Here is a 27,222-nt window from a genome sequence, read left to right on the forward strand (position 1 = left end):
TGTTTCAATTTTGTACTATTTGGCCTTAAGATACACCTTCTCAGATGTCATTGCTTCCTCTACCAGCAACAATAGACATCACCTCAGGATAACAGAATGGAAAAAGATAATTCAAAGTAAATGGACCGAAGGAACAAGCTGTTTTAGCCATTTTAATATTTAATAAGATTGACTTCAAATCAAAACTAGTTAGACTACACCAAGAAGGAAACTGAATACTGATCAAAGAAACACACACACACACACACACACACACACACACACACACACTAAGAGGACAGTGCAATTTTTTACATCTATGCATGAAACTCAGAGAACCCAAGTTAGAAAAAGAATCGCCATTTCAGCTTAAATCATGTGTTGAAACTCACACACTGATAGTGCTTAATACATATCCAAATCTTGACAATAGACCTGCCTTAGAAAAAAAAATCTATACAGGAAAATGCTGGAGCTACCTATCATTATAAACCAAATAGACCTAACAAATATTTATAGAACATTTCTCCTAAACATAAGAAAATATGAATACAAAAATCTTCTAAACACATACAACCTTGCATCCTGTCTGGCCTCAGATTCTCAATACATACCAAGATCAGACAACCCATTTTAAAAGTCCTATAACCTAGTGAAATAGAAGCAGTCATTAAAAGTCTACCAACCATAAATGCCTAGGCCAACGTGGTTTTGGTGTAGATTCAGCCCAGCTTTCAAGAACAGGTTTTTTAATTAAATTTTTATTTTTTTAATATTAATTACAGTTTATTAACTTTGTATCCCAACTGTATCCCACTCCCTCATTCCCTCCCTATCCCACCTTCCCTCCCTCATCTTCTCCCTACCCCTTTCCTATTCACTGATATGGGAGGACCTCCTCCCATTTCATCTGACCCTACCTTATCAGGTACCTTCAGGACTGGATGCAAAGTCCTCCTCTGTGGCCTAGCAGGGTTGCTCCTCCCTTAGGTGGGGGTGGGGAGGTTAAAGTGCCCACCATTGAGTTCATGTCAGAAATAGTCCCTGTTCCCCTTACTAGGGAACCCACTTGGATACTGAGCTACCATGAGCTACATCCAGGGGTTCTAGGTTACATCCACACATGGTTCTTGGCTGGAGATACATTCTCACAAAAGACCCCTGTGCCCAGATAGATTTGGTACTTTTACACAATGGAATACTACTCAGCAATTTAAAACAAGGAGATCATGAAATTTGCAGGCAAATGGTGGGATCTAGAAAAGATCATTCTGAGTGAGGTATCCCAGGAACAGAAAAACACACACAGTATATACTCACTTATAAGTGGATATTAGACCTATTAGATAAGATAAACATACTGAAATCTATGCACCTAAGTAAGATAAACAAGAAAGAGGATCTGGAGTAAGATGATCAACCCTCACTTAGAAAGACAAATGGGATGGACATTGGATGTAGGAGAAAACAAGGAACAGGACAGGAGCCTATCACTGAGGGCCTCTGAAAGTCTCTACCTAGAAGTATATCAAAGCAGATGCTGAGACTCATAACCAAACCTTAGGCAGAGTACAGGGAATCATATGAAAGAAGAAGGAGTTAGTATGACCTGAAGAGGACAGGAGCTCCAGAAGGACCAAATATATCCGGGCACAGGGGTCAAGAAATGTTAATAGCAAAACTCCTCAACTTAACCCACAAAATAGAAGCAGAAGGTCTTCATTTGGCTTATCTGCTTTACTGGCCCTGATCAGCTGGTTTGTTCCCAGTGAATTCCTGCTGATGTTAGAGCCTTCCATATTGGGATGAGTTGGGGAAAAGAAGGTTGGAGAAGAGTTTTGTGATCCGTTAGCAATGGTGTCAGAGAGGAAAGCGAGACCACAAGAGGCTTTCTGCTAATCAGCTTGAGAAGTGATAGACCTGGGGTAGAAAAAAAGGTGTGGATCCCCTCTCACCTTATTTGTTGTCCTGACCTGAGTGGCCCTTGAATATGCTGGGGTTGGGAACTCACACAAAACAATGACTTGGTGGAGGAAGGCTATAAAGGAAAAAAATCTGTGGGATCTGTAGGAGATAGGAGCAACAGGGATGGGAAGGCTGTGACAGGCATTCTGCTGCAGAACTGGAGGTAAGACAAGGGGATTGGATCTGTGGAAAAAGAGCGTCTCTCCACCATTCTCTTTGCATCAGTTAGGGCTTTCAAACTCCTGCCATGACTTCCTTTCATGATGAACTGTGAAAAGAAAGCAAAAGCCAAATAAACCCTTTCCTCCCTAAGCTCCTTTTCATTATGTGTTTCATCATAGCAATAGAAACCCTAAGACACTCACTATAGTGAGCCCCAGTTCCATGTGGATTGTCATGAATAGCAAAATTTATACTTTTAAATGGCTGGAATTTAAACCCCATTTTCTTTATTTGTTCATCAGCTGATGAGCATCTATTACTGCAAAGAATGCTGAAATAAGATGGAATCTCAAATGCCTCATTGACATAAGTGATTTATTTCCTTTGGTTCATTTGGAATAGGATTTTTGGTTTAAACAGAAACTCTACATTTAGAATTTTAGGTGAAATCACTTATACTATTTTTATTACTGCCATACTAAGCTCCTGTCAGAAGTATTTAAGGTTCCCTTTTCCCCACCTCACTAGCACTTGTCATTTATCTTTCTGATAATATCCTCACCGTCATGAGGAAATATCTCTGGGTTTTAAGTTTCTTTCACTAATAATTAGTGTTGAGGGTTATTGGTCCAGTAAATATTGTGATACATGTCTTTTCCAATTCACTGACTGCTTTTCATTATTGTTTTTGTGTTTGTTTGCGGTAAGTGAGTATGCCTGTCTGTGTTTACACATGATATACAGTAAATGTGCACATGTATGTATGTTTTTGTGTATGCCACAAATAGGAACTGACATCATGTGATGTTCTCAATAAGCCTCTACAAGATTTTATTCGAATAGGAAATTCGCACTGAACATGGAGCTCACCCTGTCAGCTGGAGAAATGGCAGAGTTATGGTCTGAGCCCCTGTCTTCACCTTCCTTGTGATGGGACTACAGAGTGCACCATTGTACTTACCTTTGATTTAAGTGTTGTGGTGCTTAAACAGCCAGTACATGACCAATTTTGCCTCTTCCCTGGTCCCCACTGCTCCTTTGAAATTCTAAGACTTGATTTATTGAGTTAGAAAATTCTTCCCATATTACGGAGGTCCTCCGTCCCTTCTATCTGACTCAATCTATCAGGTCTCATGGGTACTGCACTGTATTCCTCTGTGGCCTGGTAAGGCTGCTCCCTCCTCAGGGGGAGGTGATCGAAGAGCCAGCCACTGAGTTCATGTCAAAAATAGCCCCTGTTCCACTTTCTAGGAACCCACTAGGAGACCGAGGTGCCATGGGTTATATCTGTGCAGGGGTTCGAGGTTATCTCCATGAATAGTCTTTGGTTGGAGTATCAGTCTCAGAAAAGACCTAGGCTCAGATATTTTGGTTCTGTTGCTCTCCTTGTGGAACTCCTGCCCTTCCAGGTTTTCTATCAACTTCTTTCTTCCATAAGATTAACTGAAGTCTGCCCAAAGTTTGGCTATGAGTCTCAACATGTGCTGTAATACCCAGCTGGAAAGAGTCTTTCAAAAAATCAGTAGCCCTCCTGTATACAAAAGGTAAATGGACTGAGAAAGAAATAGGAAAACAACACCCTTCACAATAGCCACAAATGACATAAAGTACCTTTGTGTCACTCTAACCAAAGACTTGTTTGAAAAAAAAAAAATTCAAGTCTCTGAAGAAAAAAATAGAAGAAGATATCAGAAGATGGAAAGATCTTCCATGCTCATTGCTTGGCAGGATTAACATAGTAAAAATGGCCATTTTACCAAAAGCAATCTACAGATTCAATGCAATTCCCATCAAATTACCAACAAAATTCTTTACAGACCTTGAAAGAAAAATTCTCAACTTCATATGGAATAACAAGAAACCCAGAATTGCTAAAACAATCCTTTGTAATAAAAGATCTTCTGGAGGTATCGCCATCCTGATATCAAGCTGTACTATAGAGCAACAGTTATAAAAACTGCATGGTACTATCATAGAAACAGGCTGGTGGATCAATGGAACCGAACAGAAGACCCAGAAATAAACCCACACACTTATAGACACCTGATTTTTGACAAAGATGCCAAAACCATACAATGGAAAAAAAAGACAGCATCTTCAACAAATGGTGCTTGTCTAACTGTGTATCTACATGTATTTCCTTCCTTTTTATGGATAATCTCCACAATCAAGTTTTTTTTTTTCCCTTAGGTAGTTTTGACCTAATGTTTTGATATTTTTATTATTGTTTGTACATTTTTTCCTACTTGTGTTACTAAGAGTTTTTATTTGTTTGTTTGTTGTTTTTCCATAAATTCCTTGCCTGTTCTAATATCCTGAACTGTTTCACCCATCTTTATTTTTAAGAGTTTTGAAATTTCAGGTATTGTATTGCAGTTTTCAACTCAATTTGTTTTAAAAATTTATTTGTTAATTTATGTTTATATGCATCTGTGCCTGTATGAGTTTTTGTGTACCACTTGCATGAAAAGTCTTGAGAAGTCCAGAAATTATGGGAAGCTGTAAGGTGCTTAATGTGGGTGCTGAGAACCTCATTTTGCTCATCTGCAAGAGCAATAAGCACTCTTAACTGTTTTGCCAATTCTCCGTTATCTCCTTACATCAGTGGTTCTCAACCTTCCTGGCGCTGTAACCTTTTAATACAGTTCCTCATGTTTGGCTAACCTCTAACCATAAAATTATTCCACTGAAAATTCATAACTGTAATTTTGCTATACTTATGAAACAAAATGTATATATTTGTCTTTTGTGATGGTCTTAGGTAATCCCTGTGAGAGGATGCCTTCACCCTCAAAGAGATTGTGACCCATAAATTGAGGCCTGTTGCCTTACACTGTTGAGTTTTATAACTGCTAATAGATATGAATCTAGTCATCTTCCTCTGCATGTGGAAATGCAGTGATCACTGTACTACCCTTTCTTCCAACTTCTGCCCTTTCCTTTCTTTCTTCACTCTTTTCTTTTTGCTTAAGTTTTTTTTTTTTAACCGTTATTAAAGTTAATTGATTCTACTTCTGGATTTTTATGCTATATTAATGGGCATATCACTAGAATTCTTAATTTCACTGCACTTTTTTATAATTTCTACATTTCATTTTTGTTATGCCTTAGTGACAATCTTTGTACTCTTACCAGATATCTGCTCCATTATATTTTATACTATTTACATTACAGACTGTCACAAATTAATTATACTCTCTTTACATTTTCTAGCAACTACATCAGTATAATAGGTAAATTTAAGAGGAACTTTTCCCATCCTAGAATACCTCTTTTACTCCTTAAATGTGTCATTCATACTACACGTTAGTACTAATGTGCCACATCTTTGTCCTAAAAACTACTATCCAGAAACTTTGATCCTTTGCAAAGCGTAATTGCTTTAATTAGACCCATGTTTTATTTAAGTTAAATGATCATTATAATCATAAGTATTGTCCATAAACACAGGAATTGGCAAATCATTTTGGATACTGACATTCTAAATTTTCCATAGGATCTAGCAGGGGCGAATCTATATCTTACGACACAGAGCCAACCTAAAGGCCCACAGAGAGGTGATTCTGGAGAGCCTATGGTCTTTATGTCATATGTCAGTCTGCTGAAAAATTCTCCTTTGCTTAAAGAATATTTTGTTTCTGCTCAGTTTTTTTTTTTTAATTGAGCCTCACCCCAGTCATGGAAGCTAATCTATTTACTCAAAGTTAAATAATTTAATTTCAGCTTTATTCCCAAGCATTCTCTAACCTGAAAAGTAAAATTAACCACATGTATAAACTTCAGTTTGATTGGCTATGTTCTTTTACAGTATCACACAATGCTGTGATATATCAAACCTGATAATCAGAACAGATAAGCTTAATGAACCACTTTATATTTCATCATCATCATTAGTAGTAATATTTTTAATTTTATTTATTTTTAGCTCTTGACCAGTTTCCCCTCCAACCTTTCCCCCTAATTTCTCCCTCTCCCTTATACTCTGTCTTTCCCCATCACTTCTCGATTTCGCTTCAGAAAAGGGCAAGCCTACCATGGCACATAAAGTTGCAGTAAGACTAGGCATCTTCTCTCTAATTAAGGCTGGGCAAGGCAGCCCAGTAGGAGGACAGGGTCAAAAGCAGCCAACAGAGGCAGAGACAGCCTCTCACTGTTAGGTGTTCCACGAGAAGACCACTCTACACAACTGTAGCACGTGAGGAGGGCTTAGGTCAGTCCAATGCAGGCTGCCTGGTTGGAGATTTAGTCACTCTGAGACTCTATGAACACAGGTTGGTTAATTCTGTTTGTTTGTTTGTTTTGTATCCTGGACCCATCTCAGGAATTGGGACAGCAATTCAGTCACAAAACCTTCCACCTACAATTTGTCTTACCTGTAAGATGTGCTAGGATAAAGGTGCTATGGCAACAATGGAAATGACCAAGCAATGACAGGTCCAGCTTGAGACCAACTTTATATGTCTAACTACCACTCATTTAGGAATTTTTCCTTGCTCACTGTAACACACGTTACAACTCTATTTCCATTTTTATTATCTGTATTTTCTCTTGTCTTACTTCTGCTATTTTAATCTAATCGCTTTCCACAATATTCAGGATACTATACGGAATGTGTGGCAGAAACTCAGAATTCTTACTTTCTTATTTTTTTAAAGATTTATTTATTTATTTATTTATTTATTTATTTATTATACCACATTCTGCATGTATGTCCGCACACTAGATCTCATTATAGATGGTTGTGAACTACCATGTGGTTGCTGGAAATTGAACTCAGGACCTTTGGAAGAACAGTCAGTGTTCTTAACCTCTGAGCCATCTCTCCAGCCCAGAATTCTTACTTTAAACAGAAACATATTTACTTTTGCTCTATGATGAAATTAAATTACTGGTTGTTATTTTAAATACATTGAAATTAACTTCTTTTCTGATACAGCTTTTTTTTTTTCAATGTAGGCATGATTTTCATGTGGAGAGCTCTTCAAGCTTTTGATGATGATTTTACATATTTACGAAGACCTTCTAGTGTCCAAAGGCAACAGTTCCATATTATGTTTTTTTCTACTGTACAGCTTTTTTTTTGCATACCTTTGGTTAATTTCTAGTAAGATTATTTAAATCTCCTTTTACTACTGCATGGCAGAGTTAAAAAAAACTTTTAATGCAGGATATAGAGTTGTCTGCTGTGGGTGACTTCTTTCTTCTTAGGACTTACATCTTCAATTACCAGTCCTCTGATAGTTTAGAGCTCTATTTTATTAATGCTAAATTCTTAAAACAATGTCTTTCTCTTTGATTTCTGGCCAACTTCTGGCTCATCTTCTGGAGATTTCAATCAGATTAAAACATTACATGAATGAATTTCACCTAAAGTGCTTCCTTCCCTCCCCTAAGGTTACATTAATTCAAATTTATAGTTAATGTTCTTTTCTTTAAACTGCTGTCCTTACAATAGTTTTTAATGTCTTGCTTCAAATATGTAAGTTTAATTGATTTTTCACATCCTTGAGATCATATTTTAAAAGAGCTTTCCCTAATATTCTTTATACTTTATTCTATTTAAATCATCAAAACAAAATTGCTTATTAACATTTTACTGAACATGCTAACCAATATTTAGGTAGCATAATCAATAATAGTTATTATTATTTTTGTCCTCAAATTTCAAAGCAAACTTTGAAAATAAATTATTTCTTGTTCCCTGAGTTACATATATTTTAGTATACCAAAACCAATCAATATACATCCACATCTTTCTTACAGGGGAAATTTTTAACAGCTGCATCTTACGATGCTAAGGTTTGAATCTGAAATGTTCTCCGTGTTGTGGATACTTAGTCTCCAACTCTAGAACTCTTTGAAGAATGTAGAATTGGATTACTGGTGAAGGAATTTTGCAGGTTAATACCTGCTTGTTCTTGCCAAAATTTCTGATTCTTAGAAGCGCTTTTGTCATGTGATTTCCTTACTTTGAATTTAGCCTCTCTGCTTTGTCTCCTTCAGAATGAACTCCAAGCCCAAATAAACAATTCTTCCCTTATAGTTAGCATTCACTCCTAGAAATAAAAAAACTAATAGAGAAAATTGTTACCAAGGAAGTGGTGCAAGAGCTGTAGATAAATACTGCTGTGTGTGGTTCTTATCTCCTTTGAAATGGTTTGTGGGAGAAAAAAAAAAGCAAGTTTGGAAAGACACGATAGAAAAAACTGTAGCCAAAAGTTTCTATGGTAAATCTGGTGGGAGCTTAGAAGACATGAAAGTTAAAAATGAAGATAGAAAAGACTGTGCTCATGAGATTTTAAGCCTTGAACAATGACTCTGTTACATTTGAACTAGAGATCATGTGTGCTAAATTCTTGAGAAGAATTTATCTATATGTTCCCTACCTCCTTAATATATCAATTCCAAAGATATGGAGAAATTAATTCGTATAGGAAACAAAATATTAATGATTAGAAGAACCATCAAAGCATCATAGCAATGAGGCTGTAGCATGATTTTAGCTAGGTTTACAGTGGGAATACAATAGAATGTTTTGGGGTGAGTGTAAGCAATGCTTAGTTGATTAGGGTTGGATTTACTAAGAGTTGGACATACTGCGAGGGCAACATGTGAAGTTTTGAGACTAAAGTCTCAGCATCAGTATATGCCCTGAATTGTGATCCTGGGAGAATAGGGCATTAAAAAAACACAGGCACTAAGAGGATCCAGCTCAAAGACTCTACCTAGTAGTGTTTCAAAACAGATACTAAGACTCATAACCAAACCTTCGGCAAAGGGAGGTTAGTATGATGTGGAAAGGATAGGAGCTCCACAAGGACCAAATATATCTGGGCACAGGGGTCTTTTCTGAGACCGAAACTCCACCAAGGACCATGTATGGATATAACCTAGAACCTCTGCTCAGATGTAGCCTGTGGTAGCTCAGTAACCAATTGGTTTTTGGGGAACCAATTGGTAAGAGGAACAGGGACTATTTCTGACAGGAACTCAAAGGCAGGCTCTTTGATCTCCCCACCTCCCAAGGGAGGAGTAGTTCTGCTAGGCCACACAGGAGGACTTTGCAGCCAGTCCTGAAGATACCTGATAAAACAGGGTCAGATGGAAGGGAAGGAGGTCCTCCCCAATCAGTGGACTTGGAAAGGGGCAGGGAGGAGATGAGGGAGGGTGGGATTGGTAGGGAATAAGGGAGTGAGATACAGCTGGGATACAGAGTTAATAAAATGTAACTAGTAATAAAAAAATAAATTAAATTAAAAAAAGAGCATCCAGCTCAAGAAAGAAACTATTGGAGTGAAAATAGTAAGATCTGAGGGAGATGGTTACCTACACACATTGTAGTTCACATGGTGGCAACACAAGTCCCACATGTTAGGCCAAGGGCCACAAAACTGAATGCTTGCTTTATTGGGTTTATCTTACATTTGACTTTTTTATTGTTAGTGTTCTATACCTCCATTTTGGGGTAAATATATTTACTCTCTGCCATTATCTATTGCAGTAACTTGTTTCCGTTTCAAAAAGACTTAACAATTTCGGTATGTCTCATCCAATTCCCTTTAGGGATTTTGGCATTTTTGAACTGGGTTATAACCTGGGACTATCAAGTTAAGAATGAAGAAATTAATATGTGAGGTGGCCACGAACCCGTGGAAACTTAGGAGAAGATGACTTTCTTTAAGATACTATCCTCAGCAAATGTTTTGAATCTTAATCCAGTAGTTTATGGAACCATTTTGAATGCTATGGATACTTCAGGCTGTGTGATCTTATTGACAAAAGTAGATAACTGAAAATGAGACACACTAGAAAGTTATAGATGTCCCTGATTCCTTGCACGATGCTTGGTTCCCAATTTGAACTTTAATAGGAGTCTCCCTAATACTCCTGTCTCAATGGACAGAGATGTGTAAATTTGACTTTCTGCTCATGATAGACTGTGTCCTTAGAAATCATAAGCCAACACAAATCTTCCTTTGAACTGCTTCTGTCAAGTATTTTGTCTCAGCAACAAGGAAGGTCACTAGTTTAGAAGGCATTATATCCCTCTCAATTTCTATCATTCAAATGACAGAAATTTGGTCTTTATCAAATAATGTATCCTAAATTTTCCAAATTATTTTTTCCCTTTAAGATCTATTTTAATTTGCAACTTCAGACTAACAAGTTCTTCAATGACTATTAATACTCACTGATATTTAAAACATGACTTAACACTTGGTTTATTACTGAATATATTTCTTCACTCTTTTGAGTCATGTACATTACTCATACCACCTCATCAGGAACACGGTTTTTCAAGGGTCTTACAAAATTTTTTCAGTGCTCACAGTGGAATTCAAAAAGCTTAAGGTGTATACTCAAATTCACAGAGTTCAGGCCTAATGTTTGTTCCTCTGGCATTGAGACTTTCCTATATTCTCTCTCTTCAATTTTCCCTTTGAAAGCACGTACTTGAATAGGATCTGTAGATTGTAATTTGATCGATTAATGCTGTATTTTTGTCTAGAATCATACCATAACTTTGGAAATGAACTATAATGTCAATAGTCATTAGTAATTGAAAGGGAAATTTGCTCTCTTGCTTTTCCCCATGTGTTAAGGATATGAGTAATTAATTTTAGTCTGAGTGCTTCTGTATCTTGCAATATTTTCAACAACCAAATGTTAATACTTTTGAATATTAATTCTGACTCATACAGTTTGATATTGATAATGATGGCTGCATTGAATTATTTTAGTAGAAGTTACGATCTCTGATTGCATATACTGCTGTTGCTGAAAAAAAAAAATCCAACGGAGAAGGGAGGAATAAGGCTGTGAGAAATAAATTACAAAGTTTCAATTTGATTAGAAAGTATGTCAGGCTTTATAAATTTTGTACTTTCTCTCAAAAATCTGGATTTAAAATCTGTATATCTTAATAATCTGAAAAGTTAAGTTAAACTTGCCAAAATTTTTCCTGTTATGAAAATGGACCCAGGATTTTCTATTCTCCCCCAATTTATTATACAACTTTTCCAACTGTGAGATTTTGTGCTGTATTAATTATATTTTTATTGTAGAGAATAAAGATTGTATTTTATTTAGTCTTGCATACTTAAGTAAGCCAATATACCATAAAGATTATCCATAGATACTGGTTTTTGATCATCTGTAAATGTGTGATATACTTTTAGAAACTCAGTCTGTGATATACATGAGTTAAAAATTCACTTCAACGTTCTAATATCTATCTATATCTAGATAAATATCTACCTGTATTTTAATGTAGGTGCTGTCTTTATTAGCCAAACACAAATTTAGTAAAATGGTTAGGTCTTACCTTGATGATGATGAAAAGAACATAAAATGCTTTTCATGGCATGTTTGTAACATCATGATGGAATAATGAAATTGCATTTTTTATACTTGTGTATCCTTAACTCTAAGAAATTTTAATCACATGGAGATTTTCAAGGGTTCAGAATATACTTCAGAGAGATACATCAGGTTTTGATCAATGTCTTTTTAATTGCTGAAAAAAAAAACTATGAGAGTTGATAGAATTAGGGCAAATTTTATTTTAAACATGTTAAATATAGAAATATTATGTTTTAGTTATAAGGACTAGAAAGTACATTTGGGGTTTTGTTTGTTTGTTTTTGTTATTTTTATTTATTTGCTTTGTTTTTCTTTTTTGTTCTTTTTTGTTTTTCTTTGTGTTCATTCAACTGAAACAGGGTTTCTCTGTGTGTATCTGTGGCTGTCCTGGAACTCACTCTGTAGACCAGGCTGGCCTTGAACTCGGAGATCCATCTGCCTCTGCCTCCCTAGTGCTTAGATCAAAGGAGTGTATCACCAGAGCCTGGACAAAGCACACTTTGTTAATGATTATGAAGAGTTATTTTTCATATTTATTTATAGTTAATTATTATTTTTCTGTCTTCTACTCTCACATCCTAGTGTTGTGCTGTGGGTGATGATGGAAAAGGGGACATGGCGGTGGATGCCTGAAGGGGGTGATCTCTGTTGGCAAGTTGACTAGATCTGTAATCAGCTAAGAGATTAGTCACTGGAAACATCTGTGGGATTTTTTTTAGGTCAGGTATTTGAAGTAGGACATTCTAAATACGGTTGGTAACTTCAGGTGTCACCCAGATAAATTGAATCTCTAAGGAATAGTTGTATTACCTTCTCTTTCTCTGTTTCTCTCTTTCCTTTTTTATTTCTTAACGTTATTCTCTTGACATCTTGCTGTCCAGTTTGCCTTTTCTGTTTCTGCTACACTAATGTTTTACCTCTGTTGCTAGATCTCTACCATACCCTAGGTTCTTGATGTTTACAATGGGACTGAAGTAGGGGTCTCTATAAGAATCCTCCAGGCCTTCTGCATAAGCCTGAGATTTCTGAGGTATCTCTCTCCATAGACAAAGCAATTAGCCAGTTCTCAGGCTCTTCAATGAGAAGAAAGCCATTGCTGGACTATTCATTAAGTGTCCTGCAAGCCAATCTAATAAACTTCATACAATAAATAATTACTTTACTGAAACAGTTCCTCTAGAAAACACTAACTAATAGATAAAGACTATATCCCTAAATTTTCCTTTTGGAGTATTTGGAATAAAAGCTGCAAAAAGATCCTTAATGTTTTGGGTTGATGTCCCTAGGAACTGATTTCCCAAAAGTCATAGTGCTCTCTTCTTATGTTACTTCTGGGGTGAGTGGCCCAAGAAAAGCTGTCTTCTTGAACTCAGAAGGATCATCATGGGATCTACTTTTCTATAGATGCTGATAATGTCATTGTCATTTTCAGAAACAAGTTTGATAATATGGCCATTTAAAATAATGCCAGTTTCAGCATTAAGGGTGGAAGAATGATGTCACTGAAAAAGACAAATTGGTACTAAGTTGTGGACCAGGATACCTTTCAATGGGGAGGACTCTTTTATTCTTCCTTCAACCCTTTGACATCATTGCATTTGTTAGCTTATTCCAGGTGAGATATTTTACTCCAGTTTATGTATTTTAGTGAAATATTTGTTAAAAACATGTAGATTTACACCTGTGAACATAGCTTCAGTTCTGTGGTCAAATTTTCTCAGGTGTGGCAGTGGCAATTGGCATGCAGATGACATCCTGGGAATGACGGAGCCATGTAGGTTAAGCAACTTAGGGGTCACTTGTGGCTACAAGTCTGATTTTTGAGGGGTGAAAAGGCCTTAGTGGGCATGTGCAGAGAATGTGTGCACAGCATGGCCAAATCTGTTCCCTCAGACCCTCAACATTTTGTTTCAGATAGATGGTTGCCACTTCACAGGGACATACAACTCATTGTTGAACATTGAGGAAGAGAAAGCCGAGAGCGTGAAAAAAAAAAAAAAACCAAACAAAAAACAAACAAACAAACAAAAAAACCAAAAACATATTGAAAGCGCTTTGACTATAGGATTTTTTGCTTTTTAGATTTAGATTTTAAAGTAGCTATTTCCTTGATTCAGTCACAAATAACAAAGCGTACATAGTTTAAGGTAGAAAAACTACCTTTATGTTACTATGTCATTTGATATATTCTATTTCAGTTCTCAACTGTCATTGTCGATTCGAATGTTTTTATTTTCCTCAGGTTCATATTTATAATTTGAAAAGTAATGAAAATTTAAATGAGAAAAATATTTGTAAATTGTTATCCATATATAGGAGAATATTGCCATGTAATGTGGTTAAATTGAAAAAGTATTTTGAAAAAAAAAAGAATATTTTATTCTTCTTCAAAGCATGCATATGGAGCCTTATTCAAATTGTGTTAAAATTTTATTGGAAATAAATTATTTTAAAATAGTTATTAACATTAGCTCCTCAAAATAATGAAACTTTTATTGTAATACTTATATTAAGTAGGCATAGATAAGGTTTTGTTAAAAGAACCTAGTACCAAATAAGATTTTCATGTAATTGTCTTTTATTCCTAACTCTGGATAGATTTTTTGAAACAAACAAACAAACAAACAAGAGACAGATAAGCAAATAAAAACAAAGTTCCCCTGGCCTTTAAGTTTGAGCTAATAATCTCCAATAGGCCATTATTATCAGTGTTACTGTCATTGAGTATCACACTTTAGACATTTTCAATGCTGATCTTTGAAGTAGAGAGACAGAGACAGACAGAGAGAGAGAGAGAGAGAGAGAGAGAGAGAGAGAGACCGCTTGTGCATGGTTTCGTGGAAAGGAACAAAAGGAATGAAAATAATAATAAAAAAAAAAACACTCTGTAGCTAGCTTTCCAGTTTGTAGAAGAAAAATAAATGCTGCTGGCCTCTTAAAGTCTTTATTCACTTTGGCTGTTTTGTATGTATACTAGTTTTGTAAAACTATAAAGATCAAACTAAAAACTCCATTCTGTTTTGTCTTCTTTATAGTCTCATTATTCTGTACTCTATTTTTCTTCTGATAGATAAGGGGATAAAATATTCTTTGGGGAATTGAAACATATACTTGAAATAAATCAGGAATGTTTTAGTATTGTATTTAAAGAAAAATTATCATGATAAAAGCATCTTTCTATAATACATTGACCTATGTACATTAACCTTTGTTCAGTAAATAAGAGCCCAGAAAGTCACAGTAATTCTGTATTATGTGTAGGAACTTATTTCTAGTTATCAAGGTCACAGTAAATCAAAACAAACTAGCTGGGGTCAGTGGTTCATTTTCCCCTGAACCCAATATTTCATCCATCAGACATGGATTAATCTTTAATTTCGAAACCTGATCTTGAACATGTAAGCTTTTGTTTCCACATATTTGGGGACAAATATGAAAAAAGTTTATTAATAAAAATAATCAAGCCACCTATTCTATAATACTGATGCGTATTATCTCAAGGATTTCCTTCAAATGAAATTATATGAACAGAGATTTCTCAATGCTTTAATATTTTACTTACAGTATATACTCCTATATTGGAAATACCTTAGGTACTATAAAAATAGGATTGAGTACACTACTGACATTTTGACAGCATGCACATCAGTAAATGGATATCTAACAATTCAGTTATTTGTAAATTAAGTCTTAACTGCTGAAGATTAGAATTTTTAATTGCCTGAGAATTTTTCTTTTTAAATATCTTTTTTTAACTTTTATTAGTTACACTTTATTCACTTTGTATCACACCATAAACCCCTCCTTCCTCCCCTCCTAACCCCACCTTCCCTCTCCCTTCTTCACGAATGCCCCTCTCCAGGTCCACTGATAGAGGAGGTCCTCCTCTCCTTCCTTCTGATCTTAGTCTATCAAATCTCATCAGTAATGGCTACATTGTCACCTTCTGTGGCCTAGTAAGGTTGCTCCCCCATCAGGGGGAGGAGATCAAAGAGCAGGCCAATCAGTTTTATGTCAGATTGGACATAAAACTTGGACACTGAACTGCCATGAGCTACATCTGTGCAGGTGTTCTAGGTTATCTCCATGAATAGTCCTTGTTTGGAGTATGAGTCTCTGAAAAGACCCCTGTGATCAAATTTTCTGGTTCTGTTGCTCTCCTTGTGGCGTTCCTGTCCTCTCCAGATCTTATTATTTCCCACTTCTTACATAAGATTCCATGCTTTCTGCCCAAGAGTTGGCCATAAGTCTAAGCATCTGATTTGATAGTGTGCAGGGCAAAGCCTTTCAGAGGCTCTCTGTGGCAGGTTCCTAACTTGTTTCCTGTTTTCTTCTTCTGATGTCCATCCGCTTTGCCTTTCAGGATGAGGATTGAGCATTTTAGCCAGAGTCCTCCCTCTTGATTAGTTTCTTTAGATGTACAGATTTTAGTAGGTTTATCCTATATTATATGTCTATATGAGTGAGTATATACCATGTGTGTCTTTCTGTTTCTGCAAGGGCTCACTCAGGATGATCCTTTCCAGTTCCCACCATTTACCTGCAAATTTCAGGCCTACATGTAGAAAAATGCAAATAGATCCATACTTATCACCCTGCACAAAACTAAAGTCCAAGTGGATCAAAGACCTCAACATAAAACCAGATACTCGAAATCTGTTAGAAGAAAAAGTGGGGGACACATTGGAACTCATTGGTACAGGAGAAAACTTCCTGAATAGAACACCAACAGCACAGGCTCTAAGAGCACCAGTCAGTGAATAGGACCTCATGGAACTGAAAAGCTTCTGTAAAGCAAAGGACACCGTCATCAAAACAAAACAAATGCCTACAGATTGGGAAAGAATCTTCACCAACCCTTTATCTGTCAGAGGGCTAATATCCAGTATATGTAAAGAACTAAAGAAGCAGAAAAGCAACAAACCAAGTAATCCAATTAAAAAAGTGGGAATAGAGCTAAACAGAGAATTCTCGACAGAGGAATATCGAATGGCAGAGAAACACTTAAAGAAATGCTCAACCTCATTAGCCATCAGAGAAATGCAAATCAAAACGACCTTCAGATTTCACCTTACACTCACCAGAATGGCCAAAATCAAAAACTCAAGTGACAGCACATGCTGAAGAGGTTGTGGAGAAAGGGGAACCCTTCTGCACTGCTGGTGGGAAAGTAAACTTGTACAACCACTCTGGAAATCAATCTGGCCCTTTCTCAGACAACTAGCAATAGTGCTTCCTCAAGATCCAGCCATACCACTCCTAGGCATATATCCAAAAGAAGCTCAAGTACACAAAGAGGACCTTTGCTGAACCATGTTTGTAGCAGCTTTATTTGTAATAACCAGAAGCTGGAAACAACCCAGATGCCCTTCAACTGAAGAATGGATACAGAAATTGTGGTACATCTACACAATAGAATATTACTCAGCAATGAAAAAACAAGGAAATTATGAAATTTGTCTGAGAATTTAATACATGCATATAATGCATTTTAATCATATCTAGTCCTCCTAAATTTTCCTTTTTCTTTGCCATAGCTGTTCTGTGACCTAAATTTATGTGCTCTGTTTTTAGACCCATAGAACCCACTTATTGTTGCCCTTATTTATATGACTGTAATAGTATCTACCTCTTATGTTAAGGTTACCTATAGAGAATTGTCTCCTTCTCCCTCTGCAGCAATCAGTTGCCTATAACTTCTCAGCTAAGCTTCATGAACATTTCCTCCTTCCATGTTGGTATGTCAGCTGGCTTGCTCTTCTGCATATAGACCAAGCAGCTAGCTGTACATTCATGTGTGCACCCTTCCTGGCAAGCACTGTTTTGCTGCATTCCTCCTGTAAAGCTTGCTTTTTTCATACTTCTGTCCCTTCTTCCTCAATCTGTCTGTGCCTTCAGAGGATGGCTTGTGATAAAATGTCTCACTTAGAGTTGAACACTCCATAGTTCTTCCTTTTCTGTATATTGAGTAGTTGTTGATCTCTCTATTACTTGACCATAACAGCAAAAACAAACTTCCCTGGTTAGCTTGAGAGATGTGATAGTCAACCTGTATAAAGCTAGAAAGTTGGCAGAAGCATTTTTATGTGGAATAGGATTAATTTTTTTTTCAGTCTCAGGAAAGAACACACAGACAATGATTTTTGAGACCCTGACTTACAAGTTTCCAAACAGAGTTGAATAATAATTTAACTAACAATCAATGTGTACTAAAGCTCTGATTATGTAGTCACAAAATAGAGTTAGAGAAAAAAAGAAAAAAGAAAAAACACAGTACTCCAAGAACAATGTTGAATCACACATATAGCTTCTTCTCAAATACTTGCCATTCAACTTCACAAGGAATTTGCTGAGTTACGACAAACAAATATTCAGACACAAAACCCTAATATTTAACCTTTAACTAAAACAATTGTAACAAAATATATTTGGACAATATATTTAACTAAAACAATTGTATCAAAATATAAGGAATGAATTAAGATTAGCGATCTGAGAAAAAATAAGACATACTTTTTCAAATTAAATTATAATGTTAACTGAATATTTGGGAAACAAAACTGAACATATTTACATTTTAAACTGTCACATGCTACTAAGAGAAATCCCTGATATAATTACAGACAGATCTCCAATACATGACTTTAATATATGACTATAATGTATGACTATAATACAGTGCTTTCTCTAAAAATCAGAGTAAATAAATTCTCTCTGTACCAGTAAATTTCAGATTATTTCTATTAATTAACAGAATAGAAATTTAATTCTTAACTGTAATTCTAAGTTTGTGAAATAATATTCTTTTTATTAGGAAGCAGAGTGACATATTATTTTGGGTATACATGACTCTTAGAAAATTCATAAACATATCATGTTGGCTAAACTGGCAGTAGTACTTACTACTAATTGTTTGTTACTCAGAAGAATATATTTTCATTATTTGTGTTGGTCTTCAAACATGTCTTAGGAGAATGTACTTGAGAGAAGCAAACACCAGTAGTACAACAACGAGTCATGCAAAACACTAGATAGTTGGTAGAAATCTCATATATCCTCAAGGAATCATTCATTTCTTGGACATACTTTAAATATCTGGCAACAAATACTTTAGAATATATATTTCTTATTACTTGACATCAAAATTGTGCTGTCAGATTATTTGATATTTATATCACTATTAAAATATTAATATGCTATAAAAGCAATGAGATGTGCACATTTATCTTAAATAGAAGCATTTACTTCATATATAATTTAAAATTTTATATATATGCTCATTTGTGTTTCTAGATGTAGTTATTATTCAGATTTACATTTAAGAAGATTTTAATTCCTTTAACTATTTTAATTAAATTTAGACTACCTTTGCTTTTTTTCTAATTAACTTTTTATTTAATATTAAGCATGCAAATTTAGGCTACAATATTAGTGAAGTGTTTGCATAAGACACAATGCTGACATTCTGAGTTAGTTAAAACAACATTAATTATATTCAAAGTTTGATATCTATTAGCTATCAGGACAGAATTACTCAGTCCCATATGATGTAACCCAAGAAACAACTGATGTCTCTGAGTAACTCAACGACCTGAAATTTCTCTTCCATGTGAATTTGTATAGGCTTTCAAATGTCATTTTTATTTAGATTTTTAAATTACATTTTAAAAAGCATTGACCAGAAATTATTCAAGTGAAAGATGTTGTTCTTGAAAGCTGTTGATTATGCAGCAAACTCAGAAGATCTAGCTATACCACTCCTGGTCATGTATCTGAAAGATGCTCAACCATACAAGGACATTTGCTCAACTTTGTTCATAATAACCAGAATCTGGAAATAACCTAGATGTCCCTCAACCAAGGAGTGGATAAAGAAATTGTGCTACATTTACACAGTGGATTATTACTCAGCAATTAAGAACAAGGAAATCATGAAATTTTCAGGCAACTGGATGGAACTAGAAAAGATAATCCTGAGTAAGGTAATCCAGAAGCAGAAATACACATATGGTATATACTCACTTATAAGTGGATACTAGATATATAATGTAGGATAAACATACTAAAATCTATAGTCCTATAGAATCTAAAGAACAAGGAGGACCCTAGGGAAGAGGCTTAATCTTCATTCAGACTGGCAAACAGAATAGATTCCGGAAGTGGGAGAAGACAAGGAAGAGTACGGGAGCGTCTTTCCTCTAGAAGGCTCCATGCAGCAGGAGATACTAGCAAATGCAGAGATGCACAGTCAAACCTTGGCAGAGCACAAAGAATCTTGTGGAAGAAGAGGAAGATAGACTTGAAGGCGAAAGAAGCTCCACAAGGAGACCAACAGATCCAAAAAATCTGGGCCTGCAGAGACTGATGAATGAACCAAGAGCCATGAATGGAGAGGACCTAGACCTGTCCAGATGTAGCTCATGGGCAGCTCAGTCTCTATGTGGGTTCCCTAGTGAGGGAAGTAGGGGCAGTCAGTCACATGACCTGGTTGCCTGCTCTTTGATCACCTCCTTCTAGCAAGGGAGGCCTTTTTAGACCACAGAGAAATAGGATACAAACAGTGGTGATGAGACCTGATAGGAAGACCTCCCCTCACGGTGGAGTAGGGAAGAGACATAGAGGGGAAGAGGGAGGAATAGTTGGACTGGGAGGAAATGAAGAAGGGGCTACAGCCAGGATACAAAGTGAATAAATTGTAATAAATTTAATAATAATTATTATAACGAAAAAATAAAAAGAAATATTAAACATCATAGTGTTAATTAATGAAGGAAATGCTAAAAATAATTTAAAAAATAAAAGAGGAAGGGTTAGTTCTTTAACAAAGAAACTAGCAATTCTCAGACTAAAAAAACCAGAATGATTCAAATCAAATCAAAGCTGATAAGGAAAAAATTGCATCTGACAACTGAGTAATACAAAAAGATCATTTGAGATTATCAACAAGTATAAACTTAATAACATAGAAAATTAAGACAAAAATGGCCACATACATCTAGCTCAGTTTAAGCATTAAAAAATTAGCAAATATGAATGGACTTAACCATCAATAAAACTGAATTATCTGTTTCAATCAGCTGCTGGATGAAGCTTCTCAGAAGACAGTTACATTAGACTCCTGTCTGTAAGCATAGCAGAGTAACATTAATAAAAAATGTAGGGACCCTCAGCCCAGCAATAGGCTGAGCTTGGGGAGTTTTGTGGAAGAACTGGAGGAAGAATTGAGGACGCTTATAGGTTCAAGGACACCAGAAGACCTACAGAATCAACTAGCCTGGGCCCATGGGGGTTCACAGAGACTGAAACACCAAGAGCACACACAGACAAGACCTAGACTCCTATACATATGTAGCAGAAAGACCACCTGGTCATCGTGTGTATGCTCTAACAATGGGAGAATAGATGACTTTTGCCTGCTATTGGATCTCTTTTTTCTAGCTGAGCTGCCTTGTCTGGCCTCAATGAGAGGATATGCACTTGGTCCTGCTGCAACTTGAGATGGAAGGGTGGGTTGGTAACCCTTAGGGACCTCCCCTGCTCTGAGAAGGAGAATGGGAGAATGGGAGGAGAAAAGGCAGGACTGTGGACAGGCTGTAAATTGATTTATTTAATTAAGTAATTAAAGTTAAAAAAGACTGAATCTAATTAAAAGCTCTTGTTACCTTCAAAGATGGCTTCATTGAGTACTTGACAGAAGAACTAATGCAAATTTTTATATTATTCCATCTAATTGAAAAAAATTCTTTGAAAAAAAATATATATGAAATTTGTAGGCAAATGGTAGGAACTACAAAAGAACAAGAGAGTGGACGTGGGGTAAGATGATCAATCCTCATTTAGAAAAACAGATGGGATGTGCATTGAATGTATGACAGGAGTCTACTGCAGAAGGCATCTGAAAGACTCTACCTAGCAGTGTTTCAAAGCAGACACTGAGACTCATAACCAAACCTTCGGCAGAGTACAGGGAATCATATGAAAGAAAGGGAGTTAGTATGATGGGGAAAGGATAGGAGCACCACAAGGACCAAATATATCTGGGCATAGGGTCTTTTCTGAGACTGACATTCAACCAAGGACCATGTATGGTTATAATCTAGAACCTCTGCTCGGATGTAGCCCGTGGTAGCTCAGTAACCAATTGGTTTCCCATAGTAAGGGGGACAAGGACTGTTTCTAACAGGAACTCAATGGCTGGCTCTTTGGTCTCCCCACCTCCCAAGGGATGAACAGTCCTGTTAGGCCACAGAGGAGGACTTTGCAGCCAATCCTGAATACCTGATAAAACAGGGTCAGATGAAAGGGGAGGAGGTCCTCCCCTATCAGTGGACTTGGAAAGGGGCAGGGAGGAGATGAGGGAGGGAGGGTGGGATTGGGAGGGCATAAGGGAGCAGGATACAGCTGGGATACAGAGTTAACAAAATGTAACTAATAAGAAAAAAATAAAAATTAAAAAAAAAGATCATACTAAGTGAGGTTTCCCAAAACAGAAAGATACACATGGTATATACTCACTTATAAGTGGATATTAGAAATAAAATATAGGATAAACATACTAAAATCTCTACACTTAAAGAAGATAAGCAAGAAAGACGATCCTGGGTAAGATGATCAATCCTCATTCAGAAAGGCAAATTGGATGGACATCAGAAGAGGGAGAACACAGAGAACAAGAGAGGAGCCTACCATAGAGGGCCTCGGAAAGACTCTACCCAGCAGGGTATCAAAGCAGATGATGAGACTCATAGCCAAACTTTGAGCAGAATGTAGGAAATCTTATGAAAGAAGGAGATGAAAGACCTGGAGGGGACAGGAGCATCTCAAGTAGAGCAGCAGAAACAAACAAACAAAAAACTTGGCATAGGAGCGTTTTCTGAGACTGATACTCTAACCAAGGACCATGAATGAAGATAACCTAGAACTGCTGCTCAGTTTCCTAGTGGGTAACCTAGTAAGGGGAACAGGGGCTATTTCTGACATGAACTTAGTGGCTGGCTCTTTGATCACCTCCTGCTGAAGAGTAAGCAGCCTTACCAGGCCACAGAGGAAGATCATGCAGCCAGTCCTGATGAGAAATGATAGGCTAGGGTCAGATGGAAGGAGAGAAGAACCTCTCCAATCAGTGGACTAAGGGAGGGGCATGGGAAAAGAAGAGGGAGGGAAGGCAGGCTTGGGAGGTGACAAGGGAGGGGGCTACAGCTGGGATAGAAAATGAATAATTTGTAATAAAAATATATTAATAAATAAACAAATAAATAAATAAATAAGAAAAATATATATGTCTAGCCATTCCTTAATACCCAAAACAAGAAAAAAAATCACAGTAAGAAATTCTGGATTGAACTGCCATAGGCTAACTCTGTGCAGGGTTTCCAGGCCATCTCCATCTGTGGTCCTTAGCTGGAGTTTCAGTTTCAGAAAAGACCCCTGTGCCCAGACTTTTTTGATCAGTTGCTGTCCTTGTGGAGCTCCTGTCCTCTCCAGGTCTTACTATCTCCCACTTCTTTCATAAGATTCCCTTCACTCTGTCCAAAGTTTGGCTATGAGTCTCAGCATCTGCCTCAATACCCTGCAAGGTAGAGCCTTCCAGAGCTCCATAGTAATATCTGATAGGAACTGATTGGCCTGTTCTTTGATCACCTCCCCCTGAGGGGGGAGCAGCTTTACCAGGCCACATAAGACAATACAGCCACTTCTGATAACACCTGATAGACTAAGATCAGAGGGAATGGGAAGAGGTCCTCCCTTATCAGTGGACTGGGAGAGGGACATGTGTGGGAAAGAGGGAGGGTGGGATTGGGAAGGAAGAAAGAAGGGAGGTAGAGTGAGGATACAAAGTGAAGAAACTGTAATTAATAAAAATAAAAATAATTAAATAAAAAAGAAATTGTAGACTGCTACCATTGATACTTAAACAAAACAAAACAAACAAACAAACAAAAAAACCACACAATATAATGGAACTAAATCCAACATTATATTAAAATGATTTTTCACCTTGATCAAGACAATTCATTTCAAGTATGGAAGAATTTCATACAGAAATCAATAAACATGATGAATAGTGTCTGGATGAACTAATACTTGTTATCATCCCTGTAGTTGCAGATACACTTTTCAGAAACAACAATATATTTAATACTAGTATTCTGAACCAATTGCTTGTATTTGAATACACTTCCACATGATAATGGACTTAAATAATGAACCAATGGTTGGTAACATATCAGATGAGGAAATACTGAAAGCTTTTTCTCTAAAGGGTTGATCATGATAAGGATACACACTTTCTCCATTTTCAAACAACAATATACAGAGGATTTTAGTCAAGATATTTGAGCAAAATCACAAATTACATAGCAATGCACCTGGAAAGAGGATATGGTTATACACGTAAGAATCCCAAAATAAGACTATAGCCCAAAGTACTAGAAATAACAATGTTTATCAGCATATTTTTATTACACAAAATCAACTACATGAATCAGAATTTTTTTGTAATACACTGACAGTTCTCTGAAATAAAGATTAAAAATATAACCATATTTATAATTGATATGAAAATTAGGCAAATTACATAGGAATACATTTCAATGAGGCTGTTACAGATTTCTAAAACAAAAATTAAAGAAAAACAGTTGAAGGAATTAAAAAAGGTTCAAAAATGGAAAAACATGTGGTGATTATAGATTGAAAGAATCAATATAATATCAATATTATCATTCTTCTATAAAAAGTAATGCTTCAGTGCGATTAGATCCCTTTTAGGATACCTGGTCACTTTCTTCACAAAATTAAAAATGGTACTTTTAAAATTTTAGTGTACCCAAAAAATCACCCCTAGTAACCAAACCATCTTGAGAAACTAATCAAAAATATTTTAGCACGGCTGGGATACAGAGTTAATACAATGTAACTGATAAGAAAAAAATAAAATTAAAAAAAAAGTATTTTAGGGGAGGAACATAGGAGGAGAAGAGCAAGGAAAGGATGGACTGGGAGGAGACAAGAGAGAGGGCCAAAGTCAGGATACAAAGTGAATAAATTGTAATAAATAATTAATAAAAAAATTAAAAAATATATTTTACTATAGGACTTTAAAATAGTTGCAAACTTGTAATAATTTAAATGACACTATATTTACATGAAATCAGGCCAACACAACAAAGTCTTCCAGAAAATCTTTTATCTACAGACAACCAATTTTCCACAGACAAATAATCTTCTCAAATGTTTGAAGCAACAATGGTCAGAAACTTTTCAAAATAAACTGGTTTCCGCCTTCCACCTTCCCGATGGTGAGTGCTCTCTGCCACAAACAACTCCACATTTGGCTAAGGCTGAGGATCTGGCTTGCTTCCATGTATGTGGACCTATCTGCATTGCCCACGTGGCATGCTGGGGTTGGCTACCTAGAGGCTATTTAAGCTGTGGGCTGGCTTTCCCCAGGGTCAGATGATTCTTCAAGGTTCCTGAATAAACTGCATTGAAAAAAAAAAAAAAAAAAAGAGCTGACTTACTGCACAAGGTAGTTTTAAAAATGTTATCCAGAGAAAAATTAATGAAATTAAAAATCATATTTTATATAGTAAAGACAGCTGTCGAAAAAAAAAAAGGAATAAAATTCTTATTATATTTGTTGATTCTTAATTAAACTACAATATACATATTTAAAAACACTAAAACAACATTGGTTATCTTTTCATGTGTGTAACTGAAATTATTGAGAGCCATGACAGCAGGGTAGGGGAAAGAACTTGGGAACACTTTGGTATAAAGTACCTACATTACCTTTGAATGACACTGTGCTACCCGAAGAAAAGCTTAGCTGCTGCTAAGAGCGTAGTAGTTCTGAGGGAAGATGGGAGGGACAGTGAAGCATACAGGATGGTATGTGAACATATGTGAAATTGTAAAGGTTAGTGTGACACTGTGCATTTGCTAAAGCCATACAATGCTCCAACATTAGCAGTGAGTACTTAGGAACTCAACCTTCAAAACACATTCTAAGTCTGATGGAATGGAAAACATCACCAAACAACTTAATGGCATTACTGATACGTGAAACACTTGTATAAATTTAGAGTTAAACACTGGTTAAAGTCAATTTGGCATGAGTTTGTAACACTAAAGTTAAAGTAACCCTTCATAAGCTTTGTACTTGAGTGTACAGAGTTTCCCTTCTTCTTCTTCTTCTTCTTCTTCTTCTTCTTCTTCTTCTTCTTCTTCTTCTTCTTCTTCTTCTTCTTCTGTTCTGTTTGGTTACTGTATTTACTTGTATTTGTTTTTAATTGCCCTAAACATATACATATTTTAATTTCTGCTTTTCATGATGAAAAAAAAAATGAAATCTGTTAAAAAAATCAGCCTAATTAGTTCCAAATTTTATATATTTAACTATACAAAATATAATTTTAATAGAAAATATGTACATTTGAATTTAGGCTGATTAGAACCAATAATAAATTTGTTGATAATCCTACGAACTGAAAATGTGAAAAAATATAAATATACATTACCATATTGTGAATGCTAAATTACTAAAACAAAAAAATGATCAACAAATGAATTATGTAACTTACTTTTGATCACTCTGCTTTTTATGTACTCTGACTTGAAAAAATAACAGTTTTCAAAATTAAATGTCAATGTATATTTCCAATATAATATTTCATATTAATGAAAGTTTATTTAAATAACATTTGGTTTTAAGTAACACTTTGAAATGTTGACCCAAGGTATATTTGATTTGGAGGTCAACTCAGCTATGGCAAAGGTTGATTTAGACTATGAATGAAGCCTGTCTTAAATATCTTATAAAAAAAAAAAAGGGTTGGAGTGGAGTGCTTTACATGAAAGTAAAAAAGAAAAAAATGTGTTAAACAAAGTAATGTTTTGCACTGGAAATTTCATATTGATTTTAAATACCTTGTAGCACTTAGGGTTATTGTAAAATTCTTTCCATATTAAAATGTCAAAAGTTATCAGAAGTTCCTTATTAGTCGTGTACAGACATACTCTAAGATGCTCATTTTTAATCTTTATTCCTTGTGCACATAGTTACCCCATCAGGAGCACCAAGACCATGCACATAGTTGATTTCCTGTTTTTATTTTTATAAAAAAATAGTTTCTTTTGTCATAAAATCTATCCTGGTTATAGTTTTCCCTCCTTCTCTTTCTTCCTGTTCTTTCTCATCTTCCTTCCCTTCCAGATCTGCTCTTATTCTGTGTCTCATATGCTCATTCCTCAAGTGACTTTATATACTGGGGAAGGTTGATACAGAGGGAGGGGGATGTCCTTTTCTGGGGGAAAATGTAGAAGGAAAGGGGCCTGGGTGAAGGACAGAACTGGAAAGAGAGGAAGGAGGGGTCACCCTTGGGATGTAAAGTAAATAAACTGGAATTAAAGAAAAAAAGAATACATCAAGCTTTTAAGAGATAACAACCAAACATGACGAGATAAAATATAATAAGATGAAGCAAAAACTATCACATCAATTGGACACATCAACCCAACAGGGGTAAAGAGTCCCAAGAACAGGCAGAAGATTAAGAGAACCACTCATTCTCACTCTTAGGGAACTCATTAAAATACTAAACTAACAGCTATAATATGTACACAAAAGACCTGGTGCAGAACTATGTAAGTCTTGTGCTTGCAATTTCAGTCTCTTTGAAGTGTGCATATGAGCTTATAGGAACCTTAGCTAATTAGTCTTGTTATCTGGATGTCCTCCTCCCTCTCTGGATT

The 27,222-nt window shown here is 35.9% G+C and overlaps 1 long non-coding RNA gene across 4 annotated transcripts in view; it reads left to right on the plus strand.

Annotated features, from left to right (window-relative positions):
* Window positions 1-27,222, plus strand: part of LOC132653124 (uncharacterized) — a 223,589-nt gene that overhangs the window by 14,044 nt on the left and 182,323 nt on the right. The gene's annotated exons all lie outside the window — the stretch shown is intronic.

This window comes from Meriones unguiculatus, chromosome 3 (genome assembly GCF_030254825.1).
Source record: "Meriones unguiculatus strain TT.TT164.6M chromosome 3, Bangor_MerUng_6.1, whole genome shotgun sequence".
Lineage (NCBI taxonomy): Eukaryota > Metazoa > Chordata > Mammalia > Rodentia > Muridae > Meriones > Meriones unguiculatus.